This window comes from Halyomorpha halys, unplaced genomic scaffold (assembly GCF_000696795.3).
Source record: "Halyomorpha halys isolate HHAL.00 unplaced genomic scaffold, Hhal_1.1 Scaffold379.1, whole genome shotgun sequence".
Classification (NCBI taxonomy): Eukaryota; Metazoa; Arthropoda; class Insecta; order Hemiptera; family Pentatomidae; genus Halyomorpha; species Halyomorpha halys.
In genome coordinates this window covers 378,285-388,768 of record NW_027114859.1, presented here as the reverse complement: position 1 = coordinate 388,768, position 10,484 = coordinate 378,285, and the positions used below count along the sequence as shown (strand labels likewise).

General features: G+C 29.8%; 1 long non-coding RNA gene across 1 annotated transcript in view; it reads left to right on the top strand.

Annotated features, from left to right (window-relative positions):
* The window catches only part of LOC112210107 (uncharacterized), an 807,761-nt gene that overhangs the window by 472,839 nt on the left and 324,438 nt on the right, over positions 1 to 10,484 (top strand). Inside the window, exon 5 of the long non-coding RNA XR_010844680.1 lies at positions 8,697 to 8,732. This is a non-coding gene — a long non-coding RNA (uncharacterized lncRNA). The remainder of the gene's footprint in view (positions 1 to 8,696; positions 8,733 to 10,484) is intronic.

Here is a 10,484-nt window from a genome sequence, read left to right as displayed (position 1 = left end):
AACTTTAAGATCGATTTGGTCTGTTAAGATTCGGCGGAAGGAATTCCAGTTTACTGGGCCCCTTATGAATGAGGGTGGTGGTAATTTTTTATTAACAGTCCTTTTTAGGAAGTACTGCTCCTCTGACTCATGGGTTGTAGCGGTAGAGATTTAATTTAATCTATTATCTTGAAACTTCATTTAGAAGTCTTTCTATATGGAAACATAAAGATACAATGCGGACTAAAACGGCACAAGAGTATAATATTATCAAATTCATAAATTATATCTAGGAACCCTTTTATGGAATTATTTGGGGATAAAGTCATAATTTAAATGTTTTGAACATTTATATACTTTTTTTAATAGGAAAATTTTATTTTATTTTTAATAATGATTTGGTGCTTAAAAGAAATTCTTGGTTAAAATAAGTAACTAATCTTATCCTAAAAAAAATCCTGTTATAATTTTATTTATAAATATTATTGTGTGAATTATTGTGATAAGGAAAATAAGAATAGTATTTCAGGTTGAAAACCATTACATGTGTATTCCGTTTTCCCTGTTACCATCTATCTGTCTCGTTTTAATTTGTGGCTTTTAAAAAATATTAAGTTCTCTTTTAAATAACCGCGTTATAACGCCTATGAAGGGGGAGTGAAATATCATTGAAAGAGAATCTACATGCACCAGTTTGTAATGAAAGTTGCCTAATTTAAAATGATGTATTGTAAAATAATAATAAAAAGTCATAAAAAAATATGTTTTTGTTTTTGCATTTATAGTTTGCTAATTTATGTAATTTTTTCTGAAAGTTTTATTTGTTTAACCGTTCAGTTTCGCATGCATGATTGTCGATTTAATGAAAGCTACTTACAATTATACAGACTCATTAAACGATGTATGCCCCCTCCAAATAAGCCAAATAATCTACGGTTACGTAAAGTGTTTCGTTGGATCTTGGAATTATTGATTTTTGAACAGTGTGAGTACACTATAAATTGTACTACTACAATCTTGTTTAAAAAAAAAAAAAAAAAAAAAAAAAAAAAAAAAAAAAAAAAAAAAAAAAAAAAAAAAATCTGAGATGTGGAGAGGACTAGACCCGCGTTATGCACAAATTAACGAAATACGTTAAAATGAAGATCCATTAATTTTTTTTTTCAAAAACTTTCTAAAGAGATTAACTATATATTTTAGGATTATTTGGGGGAGGAGGAGAGATCACGAGGTGTCCTCAAATATAGATCGACCCCTAATACCCAAATTGTCAGTTATGTCCCTTTTTTCCAACTTTATTTAATTGAAGAAGCAATTACACAAGGACATAAAAATTTTTAACATTGAGAATAAATAATAAAAACTTGGAAGTTGAGATTAATAACGAAATCAAATATGTTCTTATACAATGAAACTCTGAGAAAGGATTTGAACGTCAAGTAAAATGTGTAAACTCTACCAGGGCTAACCCAATTAGTCTATTGTTGGCGTTTGTCAAAACATTCTGATATTGTTACAATACTCTCCTTTCCATAGTTTGGGCTTTAAACGGTTCAAACAACAAACAGTGCTGTTTCAATAACGTCAGAATTAACAACATACAGCAATATTATTTCAGTGAAACAGCTTGAGAAATTAAATTATACCATTGATTTTTTTTTTTTAAATTCCTTAGTAAGTGAGTGAAACGTTGCTTAATCAACTACTTAAGCTAATAGAACTAGGATGATGAAACTTATAAACAAAAAATTGACGTGGTGAACACATCTCACAACGTTAACTTACCACTATACTTTTTTTTTTTATTTTACCCCCTCCTCCCTCCTTGTCATTTCTGACATACGTGGGCCAGGGGTTATCAACAGGGTACCACCCTTTTGTAACCGTGCTGGAGGGGGAGAAGTAATTGCTATAACTGGCTTAGAAATTAATCCTGGCTCATTTTAGAACAGATCTGTATTATTCACTTTGGTAATGCTTTCTCGCACTAATTTTCCGAATGAGCCTTATTGCTAACGGATTGACTAATCAAATTTTACCCTGTCTTTAGGAAAAGACATTTAATAATATTTCTTAATAAATGGAAGATAGTCCGGGTGTAGTAAAAGAAAAACTCAAATAGTGATTAAACTAATTATATTGAGTCAACGTTCCACCCTACGTTGCAGGGCTAGAAAAGATACAAACACTTAAATGATGTAAACATAAATGAACAAATTAAATGGAAAATTAAAAAGATTTACACGTGAATCGTAAAAATTAAATAAGAATAATAAAAAGTGGGCAATTGATGAAAATAGAAAAAAATCATTGATTCTATTCTAATTTTATCTTATTAAATATTCATTTTTTTTATTAAAAATTAATTTTATTCTTATCCCCCATTTTCCATCTTTTAGTTTGTACTGTATTTTATATTTCTTCGTTTTTTTATCTTTTATTTTTTTCCGTTTTCATTAATTGTTTTAAACCTTTTAGTATTCTTGCTTAATTTTTACATTTCACTGTATATCTTTATAATTTTGTTTTTACTTTGTTCATTTATTTACATCATTTAAGTGTTTGTATCTTGTTTAGCTCTGATGAAGACTTGCAACATGGGGCGAAACGTTGGCTCAATAATAATAGTTAAATCACTATTTGAGTATTTTTTTTACTACACCCGGTCTTCTTTTTATTATTACAAATGGTCAATCAGCGATCTTCCGATAATATTTCTTGTTGCAGAATTTTAAAATCTTTCTATTGACAAAGTATAGCAAAAATATGAAAATATAATAGTTTATTAAAATTTAAATTCTCCTCTTAGCTATTAATTCAATACTAAATTTTACAGAATCGATATTGAAAATTATAAAAATGATTTCATAGTGTCAATCACTCTACTAACTGAGAGGTTAATAATGTAGATTAACTTAAATAAAAAAATTCTTTAATAACTATGCTGACTAAAACTTTATCAGATTTGTGAAATGGAAAAACCCTCCACGCATGCTTCAGCCAGTTAACCGAAAGATTAGTGCAAGAGCAAACCTTATTTATGCGGTTTTCGTCATTCTCCATTATCTTCCATGACTTTATGTGTTAAATATTATTTCATGAAATGTTTTTCCAATCCGGAAAAATCTTTTTCCTCTTTTCTCCTTAAAAAATTATACAATTCTTTCATAGTTTATATATTAATTTTTCATTACTGATAAAAATTTGGAATGGTTACTTATTTAAAAGAAACGAAATGCAAGGTACATTTTTGGGAGATATTTAAAATAATTATTTTTCAAGCCCTGACATACTATTTCAGTGAGGATTAAATCTAGCTGATATTAAAGACTTGTTATTTGTACTTGTATGCACTATGTTTAATCAAAATTGTCACGGTAATCAAAAAAATTAACATAGCATATTTTGAGAGACATGGTTATTTGAACTTTGGTGGGGAGGGAGAGGATTGACCACATGTGGTGTATTTCAGTTGAAAACTCGAATTTGAAAATTTTCACAACTTTATAATGTATAGTCCATTGGTATAATATGTAAGTGGAAGTAAAAAAAAAAGTAGTTAAAATTGAATGTTCTAAAACATACGATTTCAATTATAAAAAATATATTATATAATTATAATGCTTGATATTGTTTTATCACGCAATAAGAAGGGCCTGTAAAGTAATCTAAGGCCTAAAATAAAATATAGAGACAATTTTAGGCTATATAGAGAGCAGCATCCATTTTGTTGGCTGGCAATATAGAGAATGCCGTGGATCGCCAGCTGTTTGTCTCCTCCCGCTGAGTTAAGTGCACCTTACGGCCCAGGTAATTGGCCTTTTATGAAAAGAAGTGTGACTCGGGTTGGCTTTATAGTCCCTCCATTTCTGTCGAATATATGTACCTCAGAAATTGTTCTTAAGTCCTCGGGAACAGGCTTTAAATCTTGTTCTTAAATTTAATTTTAGGTCTTTGTATATAAATTAGATTTTGGGAGCAGATACATTTTTCGCGTTTGAAACCAGCATCGATATTTAAGATCTCAAGTCTGTAAACATTATAGAATTGTGCACGTTGGTTCACCGATTTCAATGAAACTTTTTTTTTTGGTTGATCGAAAAATATTTGATACGTGTCTGATGATTCACCGATTTCGATGAAATTGTTTTTGTATTGGCTGGTCTCATGGTTCTTAGCAATGCGTCCTAGGAGCCAAAAAAAAAAAATACATTTTTTATGTTATCGCATACTGCTTCTATTTACTCTACATGTAGTTAATGATTGATATATATTCCATTCGATTGGATATTTTGTACAGAATACAAAAGACAAATCCGATTCTAATTTGTTTATGAAGGTACAGTTTGTAACATTTCGTGCAGTTTAGACGGTCTTAAATCCGTCTTAAGTTTCATGCTGATTGGTTGCATAGTCCTTAAGTTATTGCAGTTTTGGGACTTTATGTGAGAAAAAAAATCGAATGTTCCCAAGTCAAATGAAAACTTATTTTTCGATTCTCGAATATCAACTTTTTGTTTCTATAAAAAAAAAAATGTATCCCCCTTCCCTAATTCAGTCGGGCTAAATTATTAATAGGAGTTGGGTAGCCCATAGGTAAGGCACTGTGATACTAATTGCCTGAGTCTTCATGGGTTGTAGCGATGCATATTTTTAAGTTAAAAAGTTAAATAATAGCAAAATAAATAAACCATCACAATATAGTTATTGAAATTAATTAATACATAATTTATATATATTTCTAATATATAATAGAGTAAAATATATAATTTCAAACCAATGGATGCCTTTGTGAAACCATTCAGTTTTTATTTGTTCAGAGTTAGTGATAGTATTTTCGGAATAGATATTTATTGTATAAAAGTTGCTTGTCTTTTTCTTATTATTTAACTATAACAAAATCCAAAACTCAATAATATTAAATAAACTGAAAGGCCTTGAAAGGAAGCGAAATAATAATCCCCCGATGGTGGGACAAGATTTCCCTGGAACAGTGTTGACTTATAGCCAGTTAATAACCCAGGTAATTAAACAGGTGTAAATGTTTTGTTCTCCGACCGCAGCCATAACTTCTCTCTGCTATCTAACCGACCATTTCCTACCAATAAATCTACCGATTTTTTTTTTCTTTTTACACGTGACTCGTTCGGCCGTTTTCTTTTCTGTAATTTACTAATAAGGAGACTAAGCGATCTGATATGATGCAGGGCCCACGGCTTCCTGACTGTGTTCGCGGTTGCTAATTTATGATTGGTCGAAAGAGAGCGTTGCGTGACGGGGAATGTTTCTTATACCGAGTTAGATTAGAACCTGAAAAACCTTGAAAAATGGAAGATCTCCGACCTTTGATTGTTTCCCGTTTCATTAATCATACCCTCTACCACATTCAATTATCTTCCAACAGCAGTCGCGCGGCCCATATTAATTAGAACTTTTTTTTTTAAACTTACATTTATTAATTATGTATCCAATCGTAATTTATTTCTTTTTGTTACAAATTTATAGTAACTAAAATTGACAAATCATTGTCCAACGCGATACTAAATTTTTGCTACAAAAAGAAGGTAGGTCTCATTTTTCAAGTTTTAGAAATATAAAAATTCTAAGCTATGCAAACAAAATCTTTGAAAGTAGAAAAAAAGCAAAAAATTTTTGATCAATTCCCTCAATTGAGGTATAGTTCATATTGTCGTATTTTAATCAACTTATAAAATACTATATGTAAATTGTTCAGTACTAATACAATCCCCAAGGTGGAATCCCCTATCAAAACTAGAATAAAAAAACTCAAACGTAAAGCAATCTTCCTAGTCACGTCACGGTCCCAACGTAAGACATTTCCTGCAATATAGAGAGAAATAATAGAGAATATTTAATTTCGTCGAAACATTATCATTAAACACATTCAATGCTTGGATTACTAAAAAATATATGTGCTAAAAACAAGTATAGTTTCTAGACTCGTTAATGAATATTGGCGGTAGAATTACAGAAGTAGCTAATTTTTTTTTTGGCCACTGAGTCACGAAATTCGCAAAAATAAAACAATGCGTTAACATTCGTAAGAGTTTAAATTGCAATGTGGTTTATTTAAAGGAGGGGGTGTAAGACAAACCCCGGGCAGGAAAATTTATCGGGGTGGTTTTCAAGAAATGCTTGAATTGACAAGTAGTTATTTTTCCCATTTCTAGAGATTAAAAATTTAATAGTCAAATGTTTAGATTTAAAAGTGGTTGTGTAAATTTGTTATTATTTATTAATGCACTGGACATTGAAATTTCATATGTTCTTTTAATTTTTGGAATATTTTTTTTCCCATAAACCCCTATAACATATCCCTATATCCATTTAAAATTTAATTAAAATTATAAAATGCTGGTTATATAATTAATTTTTTTTTCATAACCCCTATTTATGATTTTCATTGATATTTTTTAGCATGAATATATATTCCGGTCCTGCACTGTTTCCTTCTTCTGTAGTGGGCTACATTTTAAGGAGTTTTTGACTTGTTTTTTTGATGTAGTGGGCGTTCTTCGAATTTTATAATGTGCTGGGGCACACATTAGTTTTGAAATTTACACTAAACCTAAAAAAAAAACTTATTCCCTAAATTCGTGCGCACGTTGTTTCTGAGTTTTTATCAGGTTCGTTGCCAACGCACCGGAGGGGGCGCTGGTGTAAGGGTCCTGAACAGTGAACTTCTTTGGTGCTGTAGAGAGTCGAAAAACTTTAGCGTTGGATGAACTCAGGCACAGTGGGTAGTTCGAAGAGCTCGTGTAGATGATCTGTCTTCATCTTCTTCAGCGATGTTGGCCGCACAATTTTCCGCAACACTGTATCCTGGAAGCGTTGTAGATGGCGCTGTGTCCCTTCTCTGAGATGGGTGAAGAGTGGAGCACCATATAGAAGTGCTGGTCTCAAAATGCTTTTATAAATTTGGAGTTTGAGCCTTAGAGAGAATACTGGTGATGATAAAAGGTGGTGTAAAATAAGTGGAGTTTATAAAATCCACACTTTCTAAATTCCCACATTTCCAATTAAAGAATAATAGTTAATCTAATAACAATTTTATTTTTTTTTAGTTTCTTCACTTATTCAAAACGAAAGATCTCAGTAAGTATCTTAGTAAGACATTAAAATATATTATATTCGTCCTCTATTATAATAGATATATTCACAAATTTCCCTGTTATTATTATTATTATTATTATTATTATTATTATTATTAATATTACCATTCACCCTTTAGGTTCAGATCAAGAATCATGTACATTTAACGTAACGTGATATTATATGTTAAATATATGCATATATTTAGTGACGTCCCATGTCTTAGTGATCTACAATGGATGCAAATTGATTTTACTCGATTATTACAACTGGCAGGCATACTAAGGCAGCGTATTATACATTGGCCCAGTAATATTTATAGTAATGCCCGTAAGCTGAATTATACATAATTAATTATGTATCAAACATGTTAGTCTCCATTACAATAATTAACTTTTACATTATTCATTTATCATACATGCTCAATTCATATTTACATTCATTCCTAATGGATCTAATATGGACAGGGATGGAAGGCAAACTGGTTTAATTGAGTTTGAATTTCATAATAAATAGATATTGATAGTATATCATATTAACATTGTCGAAACAAAACCTTAATATCCAAAAATACTAGTAAGTAGCTTATCAACCTTTCAACATTTCTTGTTCATCTGGATATATATAAAAAAAAAAAACATGGCATAAATAGACTCACTAATAGAGACAACAGAGTGTGTTGAAATATCTTGAAGTGGTGGTAATTTTACTACAATAGTCCTGTTAAAAAAAAAATATTTATTTCAGTACAATGGTTTATTAATTTAATGAAAACTGCCGAAAGTGATAATCCTATCAAGTATAGTTAGGAGGAATATAAAATGGCGGCTGTCTAAAAAAAAAAAAATTCATTTGAAGTTTCATATCTTTGGAACTACCGACGAAACTATAAAATCTAGTAGAACATCATTTAAAGTAGAGTAAATTTCCTAAAATATGATCCCTAGGGCGTTTAACGTTCAATTTTTACCCAGATACAATTTTTTAAAATGCAACATTTCATAAAATATATACTGAAAAATCAGTAGTCAGTGAATTTATTGAATTTTACGTATGATATTTTGTCCGAACAACTAGAAATAAATTTATTATAGCATATATCATGAAAAAAACTACTCCTACGAAGATAAACGTCATAAACTAGCTTTAATTTAATTGCTAATAGACATTTGTACGTTCGTACAAACTTGTAAGAGGTATAGGAAATGTCTTTGTAAGCTTGGGGGCTTTTAATAGTACCACTGAATTCCTCATTTAAATCCTTGATCTGGACATCTTAGGGAAGAACGCCGAAAAAAAAATCTTTAGGTTGATATAAAAATTCGAAACAAATGTAAAATTGCTGCTGGTTTACAACTGTTACGAAGCTACAAGTGCGTATTCAACTCCTTAAGAACTGAAATTTTATGGGTTTTTGCACTTCATTTTCTCTTAAATATTTAAGAAAACTATTAGTTAAATCATGTTGTGAATATGCACATGGTCAAAGGTGAAAATATAGTTGTGTGGGGTTTTTAAAAATAAATTTGACTTAAAGAAGTAACCCTTAATGTATTTAATTGTTTCATTAGTTGAATCAAATAAATCATACTTATTGTTTTCAGGTTCCTCCGGCACCAACTGTTCTCTATCAAACAAAGGTAAGTACTAGATAATCTACTTCTTATTTTTTACTTATTGATGTTTGTTGATTCCTCTTTAACTCAACGGACTAATATTCTATTGAATATATCTTTTAATATTTTATTTTAATATTTCTAAACAAACTATTTTTTTCAGTTTTTTTTTAAATATATTTTTTGACTATCATTATTTTTATCGAGGGTGCGGATAGTAAGATCAGTAATATAATTGCTTAACTAGGTTGTCTTTTTTTTCAATCTATAGAAAATTTTGAAATACGAATGATCCTTTCACCAAAACATGTTTTTAAAGAGAAGATTAAAGCAACTACCCAAGTACGACAATAAATAAAATAGTATTTAACTGAGTAATTAGCTTGTGTTGCATACATAGAATACTGGCTAAATTACAGTTTATTTTTTTTGAATAACGAAAAAGACTTGTGCAATATCCTTATCTATCTCCTTGAGGTTACTTGGCAGAGGTTATAAAGACAAAGTTATATGCACAAAATCGCAATCATTATTCAGCTCTGATATAGCTTTAAAAACCGATTCAATTATAGTTTTATTATCCCAAACTGTGCTGAATAGTCCTGAATAAACCCATGTAGTAACGAAGTTTTTAGCTAAATAATAGATAGCTGGAAGATAGTCCAGTGGTGGTCAATAAAGGTATCTAAACAGTAAAAGAAGACGTTTTGCTCCACTGTCAGGGCTTCGTGATTGAAATAAAGAAAGCTTTAGTTAACAATAAATAGTTTTCTTCTACAATTTTGATACCTTTATTGACCGCCGCCCGGACTATCTTCGTACAATCTACTTCACTCGGTCAACTATCTTCTTCCAATATAAATAATCGATAAGTAGGACTAGCCTAATAGTTGAACAGAAATATTTTAATAAATAAAATAAAATTTTAGAATTATTACTTTGTAACATATACTTTATAACACTATGTAAACATTGTTTAAGGGTTAAATGCCCTGTCTGAGAATATGAATTAAGCATCTCCAAATAAGAAAAACAAATCCCTATGTGATATCCCCTTGATGCTTCGTTTAGATTATATTCACGTATAAATATTTTCATTCTGATAGACGACTTAGGTTTTAATAAATTAATAATTATGTGTTCCGACTAATTTATTAATGAAATATGAAAATTAACTTTTATATTAAATTTTGTTCAAATCGACAACCTTGGGCATTAAGACCGGCTCGACATCTTTCTCCCACAGCAGCTGTGACCGAATAGCACTCACTGAATATGTTATTTTCTTTATTGTTTAACAAGTTTCAATTATATTCGTAAAGAATTAAGGTCTATTGACCTTCCATTGATTTTTTTCTTTATGTCAATCCAAATAAAAAAGTCCTCTGGTTTCATATCTTGAGAGCCGTTCTATTGCTCAAAGGTTAACAAACTTAAAACAACATTTAGTATGAATATTTATTTTTACATTTTTTAATAAAGTAGTTGGGATATATATTAATTTATTTATTATTACCTAAATAATTCATAATAAGGAAAATCTTTATACGTGAATATATCCTATACAAAGTGGTGACGGACGTACCTGCATAGAGAATTTACTTTTTTTTTCTTTTTTTCTTGAGATTCTTAATTCATGTGTTTAGTTAAGACATTTACCTCTGAAACACCGTGTATAGTATTGTTTGATATACTTTGTAATAGTCATTCTGGGTGTAAAGTAATCGCATATAATCTTAAAAATATTATTAACAATAATATAAATATAGTACATAA